This window comes from Giraffa tippelskirchi, chromosome 2 (genome assembly GCF_054371585.1).
Source record: "Giraffa tippelskirchi isolate mGirTip1 chromosome 2, T2T-mGirTip1v1.2.pri, whole genome shotgun sequence".
In the NCBI taxonomy this organism is placed as follows: Eukaryota; Metazoa; Chordata; class Mammalia; order Artiodactyla; family Giraffidae; genus Giraffa; species Giraffa tippelskirchi.
In genome coordinates, this window is record NC_137276.1 from 2,958,532 (window position 1) to 2,974,850 (window position 16,319).

Here is a 16,319-nt window from a genome sequence, read left to right on the forward strand (position 1 = left end):
CCTGGCGGGAACTCAGGGCACAGCAGGAGCTCCAGCGCAGTGAATGGAAAAGACCCCAAACCCGCCCTTGGCACTGAGTCCTGGGGGCAGTCAGTGGAGGGGTGGGGGCTCGGTCCATACAGATCCCCCCCAATTCCTTCACAAGCCAGACCCCGAGCCCGGCACTTCTGAGGAGCAGGGACAGGTCTGGGCGCGGCTGGGGTTTAAGGTCACAGGAACTGGTCGGGATTCAGGGGAGAGCCGGGGCCCTAGGAAACCCTGAGGTGAGACTCCCCACCTCTGAGATGGAGACAGCATCACCCCAGCAGGGGCGGCCCGAAGGACAAGTGAGGTCTGGCCACTGGGACCCCTGCAGTGTGCCGTGCCCCTGCGACGTGTTAGAGGCCCGGGGCCACTGCTCTGGGACCGTGGGCGGCTTTTGGCCACCTCTTGCCAAGGTTTGATCTGTGCGGGGAAATGGAGAGAAGCAAAGAAATTAATGAATTTCTTTTTTCAGTTTTTACGGGCAGCTAAGGTATCTCTACCTGATGCATAGAGTTGACTTATTGGAAAAGCCCCTGATACTGGGAAAGATTGAAGGCAGGAGAAGGGGACGACAGAGGATGAGAGGGCTGGATGGCATCACCGACTCGATGGACATGAGTTTGAGCAAGCTCCAGGAGTTGGTGAAGGACACGGGAGCCTGGCGTGCTGCAGTCCATGGGGTCGCAAAGAGTCAGGCATGACTTAGCAACTGAACAACAATGAAAGCATCTCCTTGACAAAAGTAAGCTTCTCACGAGGCAGTTACAGAGCAGCTTAGGAAGCGCAGATCATCAGGAAAGGCCAGTTTCTGCCAGGGTTACTGGAGATATTAGGGGTGGGGGGTTGGACAGAGGCAGGAGCACAAATACACGATACACCTGCAAAGCCCAAGTCATTCTCAGACACTGGAAAGTGGCCGGCAGGATGCTCTGCTGCTTTATAAAAGCTAAGGGCCCCACCTGGCCCCACCTGAACACGGAACTCCGTCGCAAACACCATGTCCTCAATGTAACTCCACCGACAGCTGGAGCAGCTAGACTTCAGAGGAAGCCCTTTGAAGCATCAAACTGAAGAAATCTGTCAACAGGTGTCTGGCCTCTGATGGCCCTGGCAGGGACCCAGAGCCGACCGCTTAGGTAACAGACAATGAGGCTTGCAGCCACAGAGAAATGGAAAAATTAATTGCGTTTCATGAAGCTGGACCACAAGTTGCCAGATGGAAGCCATACTTCACGGCTTGGTTTTTTCCTTCTGCGTTTAGTCGTGGAGGCGGCATTGGCGCGTCGGGAGGAGAAGCGGGTTCCTGGGTGATGCCTGCAGCCTCCTTACCCGCGCTCAGGGGCTAGTGCGGCAGGAGGGGCGAGAGGGGGTTCATTTTTAACCCTAATGGACTTGCACAATGACCAGCCTCTTCATTCTCCTAAAGCCCGAGCCCTAATGATCTCGGTGCCCGGGGCCCTGGGGGCACAGCTGCAAACACCACACCACGGAGCTTTGCCTTGTGAGATGTACTTTCTTTCTAAGAGGACATGACTCCTCTGTTCCAATTCTGCACACGCTCAGGCCCCTGGAGGCAAGCACACCACCCTCTCCCCTCCCCCCGTGTGCAGAGCCCAGGGCTGGGGCTGCTTGGAGCCCCACATGGGGGAGCCCCACGATAGGGGGGACGATGGACCCTGGGGCGCCAGGGTTTGCTCTGGCCTGGGGGGCAGTAGAGAGTCAGATGTGAGCAGGAGCTGAGCCAGCACCAGCTGTGATGGAGAGAGTGATCCCGACCGTTCCTTTTTTTCCCTAGAACTTTTCTAATCAGAATGGATCTTACTGTCAAGAAGGCTAGCGGCCATCAGAGGTGAGCTATGGCCAAGGCAATTTCCTGGCCACGTGGACGGTGGGCCTGGTGCACTTGGACTTGATTTTTTTTTTTAGTCAAACAGGAATCAATATTTAAGATTATGCAATGTCCATACCAGCCTGAAGTAGCTGCCAACCCAAGGACAAGGGATGGATAATTTACAAGGCAAGGAATCCATTCTTTTTGAGAGGGGATGGGGGGAAAAAAATCAAGATTTAAGCTTTTTATCCTGGGCTGAACTTTTCTCCTCCATTCTTAATGGCACCAGACATAAATAAACCATCCATTTTGTTTTGTATGAACAGTCTGGACTGTGCAGATGCTGAGGAACCGACAGGCCGGTTTAGACCCCGACCACAGGTCGGAGCCATAACTGCCTTGTAAACAGCACACATTCACATGTTCCTAGCCTACAGCCACGGAGCCCAATCTGAACCTGCCCTCCTGTTCTTCTGCCCCACAATGGGCAGAGAAAGCCTTTTTATTGTCAGTAACTAATGGTTCTTCTGTCCCATATTTTTAATGTGAAGCTCAGACATTTATAAATGCCTCATCAATAGCATCCCATAACCCGGCCCTCCCAAAGCCGCAGATATGGGCCGCGCTCACTCACAGGTCAGAGGCCGCAGGTCGCGGGGGCCGTGAGCGCTGCACCTGTGCTCACCAGGGTCTGGCCAGCTCTTTATTTATGGGGCGGGGCCTGTTCCTCAAGAAGCCCTCATCAGGGCCAGAATAAGCTCCCTCTGTCCCCAGTTACCGGGATCACTGGCCTCCGCCACCCCAGAGGTGACCCCCTGGTGACCTACCTGGACGCTGCCCATCACGGGGTGCCCCACGGGCATGTCAGGAGACATTGTGTCCTTCCCGCCACCTGGAAGTGAAAGGCAGGAAGAGATGGCCTTTGAGGGGAGCACCAGCTGGGGGCCGCACAGGGGTGGGGGGGCCTGGCTGAGTCCTGGGTGGGGGGCAGGCGCCCTGGGGAGGCCGGGACACCTGCCTTTTCCTCCTGGGCCATTAACCACCTAAGCTGGGTGGCAGAGCCCAGCTGTGACAGAGTTGGGGGGGACTCGGGCTGTGGCGTGGGGGGCAGTGATGGGGGTGGCAGGGGGTGCAGGGAGCGAAGGGAAGCCAGGCCCCCCGGCCAGTGTGACTCTGCAGGGCACCAGTGGCCGGGTCGGCATCACTGAGTCACAACGTAATCAATACCATTCATGCTGGGAAAGCCCTGCGGGGCCTTGGAGGAAAGAGCCAGGGGACACACAGCAGCGTCCACTCTCCTCTCTGACGACGAGTAGATTGGACGGGAGTTCACCTCCTTTCCCCGATGCCTGTTTAAGGTGGGGGGGGGGCTCTCGCCCTCGGTGCCGCCCACAGCCTCCAGTCAGATGGATGCAGCTGGCTGCTCAGGGTGGGGTGCGGAGCTCGGTGCTCAGCCCTGGGGCTTCCTGGGGTGAATGCAAGGTCCCCAGAGGTGAGCAGCATCCACACAGGGTCTCTGCGAATGCGCAAGTGCGGCATGAATGTTGCGACTAGTCTTGTTTCCACACGTGACTCCTGTCCCTTCTCAGAATGAGCCAGAGACTACCCAGGTAGGCAGGACCCTGCAAGACGCAGGAGACCATCACGGGGCTAGAATCCTGGGTGGGGGTGGGGGTGGTGGTGCACCCCCCACCCCACTGGACAGCAAGCCCCCAGGGGGCGGGCCAGGTCCCAGGGCTCTCATCCGGACACCCCGCCAGCAAGAGAAGGGCCGTGATCCCCATCCTGAGAGAGGAGCTGGAGGGCTGGAGCCCTGCCGCCCACCGCGAGGCCTGGAGGTGGTGACACTGGCCATCATGGAGATGGAACTGCCGGCGTCCGCGGGGAGACAGCCTGGGGGGGCCGCGCCGAGGTGGGCCTGGCTCGGGGGACGCCGGGACTCGTCCGCGCTGCGCTGGTGATGAACGTGTATTGATTTCTTTAGAGCCTCTCTGGAGCCCCAGAGCACTTCATGCACTTACCGGAAAGTGCCTGAGACCAAATTGAAGACAGGCCCAAGGAGGAGAATCAATCCAAACGCAGAGGGCGGCTCAGGGCTTCAGAGCAAATGGGGAGAGAAAACAGGTCCTCAGCCCGCCCAGCTCCCAACGCTTAAGGAAGACACCTGGCCTCTCTGTTCGTAGCCGGCTGCTGCCTTACAGGAAAACCCAAATTAAGAGGTTAGTGTCTGCACGCTGGCAGCAGACGGTGGGCCTGCCTTCGGGCAACCGCTGCAGGGGGTCTGCAGACTCACAGCGGGGCGGCACCCGGGGCCCCTCAGCCACCAGCCTCCTGGGGCCCGCTGCCCTTCCCCACAGCTGCCTGCCCTGGGGTCCCACTCCTGGCCCTGCAGGCTGCCCTGGGCACTCGCTCGACACCCAGGCCCTCAGGAAACACAGTGAGTGAGTGAAGTCACTCAGCGGTGTCTGACTCTTTGCGACCACATGGACTGTAGCCCGCCAGGCTCCTCTGTCCATGGGGTTTTCCAGGCAAGAGTACTGGAGCCATGTCCATCTCCACAGGAAACAAAACCGTTTTCTAAAACCTTTCTACCTGGAACCAGTTTCGGACTCACAGGACAGACGCACGCAGTGCACACCCACCACCCCTCGCCTGGACCGACCTCTTGCCATTTTCTTGGGCGGGCGCGTGGAGGGCGTTCATCCCAGACCCTCAGGGTGCGTCTCAGCAGTGAGGACACATTACTCGGTTGACTCAGTAATGTCCTACCCACATTGCCCCTCTTGTCTAGGACCCAATCCAGGACCAGGGCTGCCGTCGGATGTTGTCTTTAGTCTCCTTTCATCTGGAACATTCTCAGCGCCTGTCTTTTCCGACATCGATGCTTTTGAAGGAAGCTCCATGTTTCCACGGCAGCTCTCCTCCCGGGCAGCTGGGCCAGAGGAACCCGCTGTTCCTCCCAGAGATGCGGGGACCAGTTCAGCCTCAGTGGTCTCTGTGTGGCCATGTGGGTTTGGTGCCCATAGACAGTAGCATCGCCGCTGAGGGGTCAGGCCTGTGACCGCCCTCTGGAAGGAGCTCCCGGAGCAGGTGTGGGGACGGCCCAGGGCTCACGGCTCTCTGCACCGCAGGTTTCGGCCATTGGCCCCTTGGCTCCCAGACTCAGTATAGATGGCAAGCCCTCAAGGTGTGCAGTGCCGGGCAGCACACGGAGCCCTGGCTCAAGGATCAGGTGGCCAGCTCCCACCTGAGCCTCACCTGAGCCTCACCAATGAGCAAGGATGCCAAGGAGTCTGCTCACCTTCGGCTGAGAGCAAACTTGACAAAGATCAACATTAAAAGTGATCTCCTTCCGTTCTTGGGAGCATCTCCCCCGTAGAGGCCCGTAAACAGCTTTGCAGGCCCTGGGGGCGTCCAGGGAAGCCCCAGGAAGCAGAGAAGCCTCTGAACACAGCTGTCCCCTTACCCTTCCCTGCCTCTGGTAACATGCGGGGCAAGAGTTGGGAGCGGAAGAAGGAAGCAGGATGAGCCGTGTGTGGTGCAGAGTCTGCAGACGGAACAGTTGGGGCTGACCGGCCAGGCCTGGCCCTGCAGCTTCTGGGTGGGGCCTCTGCCCAGGGCACTGTGCTCTCCCAGGCAGCTGGGGCCCCCCCTTCCTGTGTGTGCAGAGCATGTGGGGCCTCGGGGGCAGGTGCTCCAGGCTGAGTCTGGGGGTCGGCGCGGGGCTTCCGTCGCTGCAGGGCCGGGCCGGGGGCCTCAAGTCCTGTGGGCCAGCAGCTCTGCCCAGCCTCCTCTGTCTGCAGCTCCACTTTGGGGAAGGGGCCCTGAAGGACACATTCGTCTGAGATCAAAGAGTCCCCTTCAGAAGAAGAGAATGAAAAGGAGGGCCTGTGGGGCTGGGAGTCATGGAGAGAGGGCTGAGAGCCAGCAAGGCCGCTGGCTGGTGAAGACAAGCACACGTTCATTCCCAAAACTGGCCGCCGCCACCCCGTGACCTGTGACCCCAGAGGGCAGAGGGCTGGCAGTCCCCGTGCAGAACTGCACTTTCAGGAGTTATCACCATCCTGAGGCTCATACAGGAAAGAGGCTCCCCAGCCCGCCCAGAAGCGACCTTCCTCCCTATGCTCTGTGACGGATCCAGAGAGGGAGGCTGAGCATGTGAAGAGGAGCCAGATGTGGAGATCCTCCAGGCCCTGGAAAACCAGGCCAAGTAAGAAACACCTGGCCCGCAGGCATTTCCCGTATTCCTCTGAGACGTGACTTTGCCACGACTACCTGTGAGCCGTGGGGTCTGGGTTGTCTCAACTGTGTTAAATTGGGGCTGGTTTGGGGGTCTTGCTTTGGTCAGTAGAACGTGGCAGAAGTGATACCGTGTGCATTCTGAGCTTAGGCTTCAGGTGGCCTTAGGACTTCTGCTCTGCTCTCTTGGTGTCCTACCTGAGACCAGGAAGCTCGTCTGACCTAGAGGAGGATGAAAAGCCACGTGACTAAGAACTGAGGTGCTGCAGTCAACGGCCAGGGTCAAGCGTGAAACATGCGAGAAAGGCTAACTCCAGGGTTCCAACCTGCTCCCGGCCAGCGAAATGCAGCCGTGGGGGTGGGCCGGGAGGGAACAGAAGAGGAGATAACCAGCCAACCTATGGGAAAATGAGAAATAGTAAATTCCTATTGTTTTGGGGCTTCCCCACCTAGTGACTCAGCAGTAAAGAATTCACCTGCAATGCAGGAGTTGCAGGAGACGCAGTTCTGATCCCTGGATCGGAAAGATCCCCTGGAAGAGGGCACGGCTACCCACTCCAGTATTCTTGTCTGGAGAATCTCATGGACGGAGGAGTCTGGTGGTCTCCAGTCCATAAGGTCACAAAGAGTTGGACACGACTGAAGCGACTTCACACACACTATTGTTTTCAGCTGCTAAACTTCCAGACAACTTACTATGCAGTAACAGAAAGCAGTAACGCCCAGCATGTCTGCATAGTCACCCAGGCACATCCGACTCTTTGAGACTCCACGGATGGTATTATGCCAGGCTCCTCTGTCCATGGGAATTCTCCAGGCAAAAATACTGGAGTGGGTTGCCATTTCCTTTTCCAGGGGACCTTCCTGACCCAGGAATTGAACCAGGGTCTTCTGCATCACAGGCAGATTCTTTACCATCTGAGCTACCCAACAAGCCCAGTATCTAGCATGACTGATGAAGAAAAAAAACAAAAAGGAACATGAAATACTAATACCGGGAGTGAAGAAAAGACACTGTACGTTAAGGAGTTAGTAAACGGATACTGTGAGTTTCATTATGCCCCAAATTTAATGACTTAGAGAAAATGGAAAAGTTCCTTGAAATATAAATTTGACACAAAACAAATAGAAAATGTAAATAGCCTCACATTAGTTTTAAAAAATTGCATCTGTAACTAGAGATCTCTCACAAAGAAAACTACAGGTGCAAGAAGGCTTCACTGGTAAAGTCTGCAAAATATTTGAAGGAGAAACAAGATAAATTTCACATAAATTCTTTCAGAGAAGAAAGTGGCAGCATTTTCCAACACATGTTATAAGTCCAGCATAAGTCTGATACCAAAACTTCAGAAAAATGAAAGAGGAAAGAAAATTGAAAGCCAGTATCTTTCTTGACCAGAGACACAAAAATCATTCACAAAATATTAGCAAATTAAATTGGTAATAGAATACATCATGACCAAGTGAGTTTATTCCAGGAATACAAGGTTATTTTAACATTTGAAGATCAACTGTAATTCACCACGTTAGCAGAGTAAGGAGAACAACCATCGAATCATCTCAATAAGTGCAGGAAAAGCATTTGATAAATTCAAATCATTCATTATGAAAACTCTCAGCAAACAAGGAATGGAAGGAAATCTCTCAATGAGATAAAGGGCATCTATGAGAGACCTATAGCTAACATCATGCTCAGTGGCAATGACCTGAGTGATTTCTCCCCAAGATGGGGACCATGGCAAGGTGGCTTTCTTTTCACTTTTATTCAATTGACTGGAGGTCATAACCAGTGAGATAAGATAAGTAAAAGAAATGAAAGGCATAAAAAAGGAGAGAAGTAAAACTCTTTCCTTCTCCACATATGATATGATTATATATGGAAAAAATCCTAAATAACCTAAAAGAAAACTACCAGGGTAAGTCAGGAAAATTTTCAAGTGTGTGAAATTCAAGGACAAACTAAAATATCACTTGAGTCAAGGTGATGAAAGAAAAGGAAAGTGTGAGAAATTGTCAAAAACTGGAGGCAGCTAAGGAGATGTAATGAGTAAATTAAAACGTGGTATCTGGTATTGGATTCTTGATCAGAAAAAGAACACTAGTGGGAAAACTGGACAGATCTAAATAAAGTCTGTAATTTAGTTAACAGTATTTACCAATGTTAGTTTTGACAATTGTACCACTATTAACATTACGGGAAACTTAATATTATGCAGTTATAGCAAACGGGATACTGGGTCAAGGGCATATGGAAACTCTGCACTGTCTTTGCAATTTTAAGTCTAAAGTTATGCCAAAATAGCATTATTGGAAATATCACTGGAGGCTTCTTGAAGAAGACAGAAGCAACACGGCTCGGGTGGCAGCTACTCTACCAGGCCAGGTGCCCGTGTGCCTGGAAGCTGTTACTGGGAGCTCAGCCCTCGAACTTCCTTCCAACAACTCTGTAGCTACTTAATATTCTGTAATAAATCTCTTGCTTAAACAGCAAAAGGCATGGCTAAGAAAATGAAAAGGCAAGACGCAGACCAGAAAGTCAAAGTAAAACCACCATGAGATTTCACTCCACACACATTTACCAGCAGGATTATAAAGAATGACAACCCTAGTTCACTTCAGTCACTCAGTTGTGTCCGACTTTGCGACCCCATGGACTGCAGCATGCCAGGCCTCCCTGTCCATCACCAACTCCCAGAGTTTACTCAAACTCATGTCCATCACGTCAGTGATGTCATCCAACCATCTCATCCTCTGTTGTCCCCTTCTCCTCTTGCCTTCAATCTTTCCCAGCATTAGGGTCTTTTCCAATGAGTCTGTTCTTTGCATCAGGTGGCCAAAGTGTTGGAGTTTCAGCTTCAGCATCAGTCCTTTCAGTGAGTATTCAGGACTGATTTCCTTCAGGAAATGGACTGGTTGGATCTCCTTGCAGTCCAAGGGACTCTCAAGAGTCTTCTCCAACATCATAAAGCATCAATTCTTTGATGCTCAGTTTTCTTTATAGTCCAGCTCTCACATCCATACATGACTACTGGAAAAACCATAGCTTTGACTATATGGAACTTTGTTGGCAAAGTAATGTCTCTGCTTTTTAATATGTTGTCTAGGTTGGTCATAGCTTTCCTTCCAAGAGCAAGCATCTTTTAATTTCATGGCTGCAGTTACCATCTGCAGTGATTCTGGAGCCCCCCAAAATAAAGTTTGTCACTGTTTCCATTGTTTCCCCATCTAAGTGATGGGACCAGATGCCATAAACTTAGTTTTCTGAATGTTGAGCTTTAAGCCAACTTTTTCACTCTCCTCTTTCACTTTCATCAAGAGGCTCTTTAGTTCTTCTTTGCTTTCCGCCATGAGGGTGGTGTCATCTGCATATCTGAGGTTACTGATATTTTTCCTGGCAATCTTGATTCCAGCTTGTGTTTCTTCCAGCCCAGCATTTTGCATGATGTACTCTGCATATAAGTTAAATAAGCAGGGTGACAATATACAGCCTTGACGTACTCCTTTCCTGATTTGGAACCAGTCTGTTGTTCCATGCCCAGTTCAAACTGTTGCTTCCTGACCTACATACAGATTTCTCAGGAGGCAGGTTAAAGTGGTCTAGGATTTCCATCTCTTTCAGAATTTTACAGTTTGTTGTGATCCACACAGTCAAAGGCTTTGGCATGGTCAGTAAAGCAAAAGTAGATGTTTTTCTGGAACTCTCTTGCTTTTTTGATGATCCAGCGGATGTTGGCAATTTGATCTCTGGTTCCTCTGCCTTTTCTAAATCCAGCTTGAACATCTAGAAGTTCACAGTTCATGTACTGTTGACAACTGGCTTGAAGAATTCTGAGCATTACTTTGCTAGCATGTGAGATGAGTGCAATTGTGTGGTAGTTTGAACATTCTTTGGGATTGGAATGAAAACTGACCTTTTCCAGTCCTGTGGCCACTGCTAAGTTTTCCATATTTGCTGGAATATTGAGTGCAGCAATTTCAGAGCATCATCTTTTAGGATTTGAAATAGCTCAACTGGAATTCCATCATCTCCACTAGCTTTGTTCATAGTGATGCTTCCTAAGGCCCACCTGACTTCACATTCCAGGATGTCTGGCTCTAGGTGAGTGATCACACCATCGTGATTATCTGGGTCATGAAGATCTTTTTTTTGTAGAGTTCTTCTGTGTATTCTTGCCACCTCTTCTTAATATCTTTTGCTTCTGTTAGGTCCATACCATTTCTGTCCTTTATTGTGCTCATCTTTGCATGAAATATTCCGTTGGCATCTCTAATTTTCTTGAAGAGATCTCTAGTCTTTCCCATTCTGTTGTTTTCCTCTATTTCTTTGCAATGATCGCTGAGGAAGGCTTTCTTATCTCTCCTTGCTATTCTTTGGAACTCTGCACTCAAATGGGTATATCTTTCCTTTTCTCCTTTGCCTTTAGCTTCTCTTCTTTTCTCAGCTATTTGTAAGGCCTTGTCAGAAAACCATTTTGCCTTTTTACATTTCTTTTTCTTGGGGATGGTCTTGATCACTGCCTCCTGTACAATGCCATGAACATCTGTCCATAGTTCTTCAGGCACTCTGTCTACCAGATCTAATCCCTTGAATCCATTTGTCTAATATGAATCTATTTCTCTAATATGGTACAACCACTTTGGAAAACTAGAAGTGTCTACAAAGTTATATCCTTGTACATATACCTGGGAGGAATGCATTATGTATATTATGTATGCGTGTGTGTGTGCGTGTGTGTGTGTATGTTATGCTTAGTAGCTCAGTCATGTCCAACTTTTTGCAACTCCATGGACTGTAGCCTGCCAGGCTCCTGTCCATGGGGGTTCTCCAGGCAAGAATACTGGAGTGGGTTCCTCTAGGGGATCTTTCCAACCCAGGGATCGATCCTGAGTGTTTGGCATTGCAGGTGAATTCTTTACCATCTGAGCCATCAGGGACTCCATATATATATTTATGTATATGTATATATATATATGTATACACACACATTGTTGTTGTTCATTTAAAAAGTAGTGTCTGACTCTGTGACCCCATGGACTGCAGCATGCCAGGCTTCTTAACTGTTCTTCACTATTTCCTGGAGTTTGCTCAAACTCATATCCATTGAGTTGGTGATGTAATCCAATCATCTCATCCTCTGTCACCCCTTTCTTCTCCTGCCCTCAATCTTTTCCAGCATCAGGGTCTTTTCCAATGAGTTGGCTCTTTGCATCAGGTGGTCAGATTATTCAAGTTTCAGCTTCAGCATCAGTCCTTCCAATGAATATTCAGGACTGATTTCCTTTAGGATTGAGTTGTTTTATTTCCTTGAATTCCAAAGGAACTCTTAAGAATCTCCTCCAGCATCACAATTTGAAAGCATCAATTTTTCAGTGCTCAGCCTTCTTCATGGTCCAACTCTTACATCCGTACATGACTACTGGAAAAACCATAGCTTTGGCTATATGAACCTTTGTTGGCAAAGTGATCTCTTTTTTAATATGCTGCCTAGGTTTGTCATAACTTTTCTTCCAAGAAGCAAGCATCTTTTAATTTTATGGCTGCAGTCACTGTCTGCAATGATTTTAGAGCCCAAGAAAATAAAATCTGTCACTGCTTCCACTTTTTTCCCATCTAGTTGGCATGAAGTGATGGGACCGGATGCCATGATTTTAGATTTTTGAATGTTTTAAGCCAGCTTTTTCACTCTCCTCTTTCACCCTCATCACGGGGCTCTTTAGTTCCTCTTCACTGCCATTAGAATGGTATCATCTGCATATCTGAAGTTGGGGTTGAATCAATCCCAGCTTGATTCCAGCTTAGGATTCATCCTGCTTAGCATTTTGCACGATGTACTCTCAGTTCAGTCAGTTCAGTCGCTCAGTCGTGTCCGACTCTCTGCGACCCCATGAATTGCAGCATGCCAGGCCTCTCTTCCATCACCAACTCCCGGAGTCTACCCAAACCCATGTTCATCGAGTCGGTGATGCCATCCAACCATCTCATCCTCTGTCGTCCCCTTCTCCTCCCGCCCCCAATCCTACCCAGCATCAGGGTCTTTTCCAATGAGTCAACTCTTCGCATGAGGTGGCCAAAGTATTGGAGCTTCAGCTTCAACATCAGACCTTCCAATGAACACCCAGGATTGATCTCCTTTAGGATGGATTGATTGGATCTCCTTGCAGTCTAAGGGACTCTCAAGAGTCTTCTCCAACACCACAGTTCAAAAGCATCAATTCTGCGGCGCTCAGCTTTCTTCACCGTCCAACTCTCACATCCATACATGACCACTGGAAAAACCATAGCCTTGACTAGACGGACTTTTGTTGGCAAAGTAATGTCGCTGCTTTTAAACATGCTATCTAGGTTGGCCATAACCTTACTTCCAAGGAGTAAGCGTCTTTTAATTTCATGGCTGCAGTCACCATCAGCAGTGATTCTGGAGCCCAAAAAAGTAAAGTCTGACACTGTTTCCACTGTTTCCCCACCTATTTCCCATGGAGTGAGATAAGAAAGCCTTCCTCAGCGATCAGTGCAAACAAATAGAGGAAAACAACAGATTGGGAAAGACTAGAGACCTCTTCAAGAAAATTAGAGATACCAAAGGAACATTTCATGCGAAGATAGGCTCGATAAAGGACAGAAATGGTATGGACCTAACAGAAGCAGAAGCTATTAAGAAGAGGTGGCAAGAATACACAGAAGAACTGTACAAAAAGATCTTCACAACCCAGATAATCACGATGGTGTGAGCACTCACCTAGAGCCAGACATCCTGGAATGTGAAGTCAAGTGGGCCTTAGAAAGCATCACTACGAACAAAGCTAGTGGAGGTGATGGAATTCCAGTTGAGCTATTTCAAATCCTCAAAGGTGATGCTGTGAAAGTGCTGCACTCGATATGCCAGCAAATTTGGAAAACTCAGCAGTGGCCACAGGACTGGAAAAGGTGAGTTTTCGTTCCAATCCCAAAGAAAGGCAATGCCAAAGAATGCTCAAACTACCGCACAATTGCACTCATCTCACACGCTAGTAAAGTAATGCTCAAAATTCTCCAAGCCAGGCTTCAGCAATACGTGAACCGTGAACTTCCAGATGTTCAAGCTGGTTTTAGAAAAGGCAGAGGAACCAGAGATCAAATTGCCAATATCCGCTGGATCATCGAAAAAGCAAGAGAGTTCCAGAAAAACATCTATTTCTGCTTTATTGACTATGCCAAAGCCTTTAACTGTGTGGATCACAATAAACTGTGGAAAATTCTGAAAGAGATGGGAATACCAGACCATCTGACCTGTCTCTTGAGAAACCTGTATGCAGGTCAGGAAGCAACAGTTAGAACTGGACATGGAACAACAGACTGGTTCCAAATAGGAAAAGGAGTCCGTCAAGGCTGTATATTGTCACCCTGCTTATTTAACTTATATGCAGAGTACATCATGAGAAACGCTGGGCTGGAAGAAACACAAGCTGGAATCAAGATTGCCGGGAGAAATATCAATAACCTCAGATATGCGGATGACACCACCCTTATGGCAGAAAGTGAAGAAGAACTAAAGAGCCTCTTGATGAAGGTGAAAGAGGAGAGTGAAAAAGTTGGCTTAAAGCTCAACGTTCAGAAAACTAAGATCATGGCATCTGGTCCCATCACTCCATGGGAAATAGATGGGGAAACAGTGGAAACGATGTACTCTGCATAGAAGTTAAATAAGCAGGGTGACATATACAGCCTTGTTGTGCTCTTTCCCCAATTCTGAACCACTCAGTTGTTCCATGTCTGGTTCTAACTGACATTCTTGACCTGCATACAGGTTTCTTAGGAGACAGGTAAGGTGGTCTCGTATTCCCATCTCTTTCAGAATTTTCCAGTTTGTTGTGATCTACACAGTCAAAGTCTTTAGTGTAGTCACTGAAGAAGTAGATTTTTTTTCTGGAATTCCCTTGCTTTCTCTATGATCCAACAAATATTGGCAATTTGATTCCTGACTTACTAAACTGTATCAACACTAGGGTTCAATTTGGAAATAGTACCATAAGTATAAAAAAATTCAAAGGAAGGCTTTTTAAAAGTAAAATGATTCAATACAATAGTAGGTTGTATTAATATTGTAAACCCAGAGAACTTTTCTTTAAGTCGCAAAAAAAAAAAAAAAAAAAGAACATAGAGTGCCCATTTAAAATTCACCAGTTATGTAGAAGAGGTCATGGATGAAACCATTTACCAAAGTCAGAAACCTGATGAGGAGAGGATGGGCCTGTGTTGGGAGTGGTGCTCTGAGTTGGCTCCCATGGGCATCCCCCACCATGGCACCCAAGCTGCACAGGTCAAATTCAGACACCACTCGCAGTGAGTGACCGATGCTGCCTGGGGGGAGATGCATGGCACAGCGGACAGACACAAATCGTTCCCAGACACCATCTCCGTTCAGAGGTACCTGGCAAAAGGGACGGGCACAGTGTATTTATTCATCTATCAAGGGGCACCACAAGGAACAAAGGCTCAAAGACAGGGACACAGATCAGCCCACCAGATACAAACCAGTGACTTTGGAAACAAAAATATTTTTGGGGAGACACATTAAGTTTTGTACATAAAGTGAAGCCTTGCTAAAATGTTTTATCTTGCATTATTTCTTACATAACATGCTAATGTAAAAACTAGTGTTTTATTATGGAGACTCTCAAGCATATATGAAGTAAAACAGAGTTAGCACAGTAAGTCCCACACACCTACAAGCCAGCTTCCACACCCATAAACATTCTTCCACACCCATAAACATTCTGATGACATTTATACACTGAATCACACACATCTCAACATATTTAACATATAATAGGTACATTCATTAAACTACATCCCTATCAGGATACAGAGTTTTATCATCATCCCAGAAAGTTCTGTTTTTCCCTAGTTAACCTATTCACTTCTCTCCAGGCAACTAGCCTTCCAAATTATTTTCTATGGATTAGTTCTGAACCTTTCAGAACATCACAAAAATGAGAGCGATTATACTGTGTTCAGCTTCTTTCACTCAACATAACATCTATGAGAGTCGCTTATGTTGTTATGTATACAGATATTTTATTTCTTTTTATTGCTGCACAGTATTCCACTGTATGGACATACAGAAAATTGTTTATCTATTCTGTTAGATATCATTCAGGTTGCTTCCAATGTTTTATTATTATGATTACAAAGGCTAAAGTCTTCCAACTTTGTTCTTTTTCAAGGCTATTTCAACCCCTTTAGGTTCTTTGCATTTCTACTCAGAATTTAAAAATCTTGTCAATTTCTATAAAAGTCTATTGGGATTATGATTGGAATTACTTTGGAATTTCCTATTATTTTTCAGAGAACTGACAATGTAACAACATTAATTTTCCAATCCATGAACAGTATACCCATCTATTCATTTAGGTTATTTCTATTTCTCTAAGAAATATTCAAACTACCACACAATTGCACTCATTTCACACGCTAGTAAAGTAATGCTCAAAATTCTCCAAGCCAGGCTTCAGCAATATGTGAACCATGAACTTCCAGATGTTCAAGCTGGCTTTAGAAAAGGCAGAGGAACCAGAGATCAAATTGCCAACATCTGCTGGATCATTGAAAAAGCAAGAGAGTTCCAGAAAAACATCTATTTCTGCTTTATTGACTATGCCAAAGCCTTTAACTGTGTGGATCACAATAAACTGTGGAAAATTCTGAAAGAGATGGGAATACCAGACCATCTGATCTGTCTCTTGAGAAGCCTGTATGCAGGTCAGGAAGCAACAGTTAGAACTGGACATGGAACAACAGACTGGTTCCAAATAGGACAAGGAGTAGGTCAAGGCTGTATACTGTCACCCTGCTTATTTAACTTATATGCAGAGTACATCATGAGAAACGCTGGGCTGGAAGAAACACAAGCTGGAATCAAGATTGCCGGGAGAAATATCAATATTCTCAGATATGCAGATGACACCACCCTTATGGCAGAAAGTGAAGAAGAACTAAAGAGCCTCTTGATGAAAGTGAAAGAGGAGAGTGAAAAAGTTGGCTTAAAGCTCAACATTCAGAAAACTAAGATCATGGCATCTGGTCCCATCACTTCATGGAAAATGATGCAGAAACAGTGGCTGACTTTATTTTTTTGGGCTCCAAAATCACTGCAGATGGTGATTGTATCCATGAAATTAAAAGACGCTTACTCCTTGGAAGGAAGGTTACGACCAACCTCGATAGCATATTAAAAAGCAGAGACAT

At 47.9% G+C, this 16,319-nt stretch overlaps 1 long non-coding RNA gene across 1 annotated transcript in view; it reads right to left on the reverse strand.

The window, feature by feature from the left end:
- The window catches only part of LOC145539273 (uncharacterized), a 44,098-nt gene that overhangs the window by 23,643 nt on the left and 4,136 nt on the right, over window positions 1-16,319 (reverse strand). Inside the window, exons 2-5 of the long non-coding RNA XR_014077682.1 lie at window positions 6,421-6,492; window positions 6,131-6,316; window positions 3,083-6,048; window positions 2,683-2,747 (exon numbers count right to left, since the gene is read on the reverse strand). This is a non-coding gene — a long non-coding RNA (uncharacterized LOC145539273). The remainder of the gene's footprint in view (window positions 1-2,682; window positions 2,748-3,082; window positions 6,049-6,130; window positions 6,317-6,420; window positions 6,493-16,319) is intronic.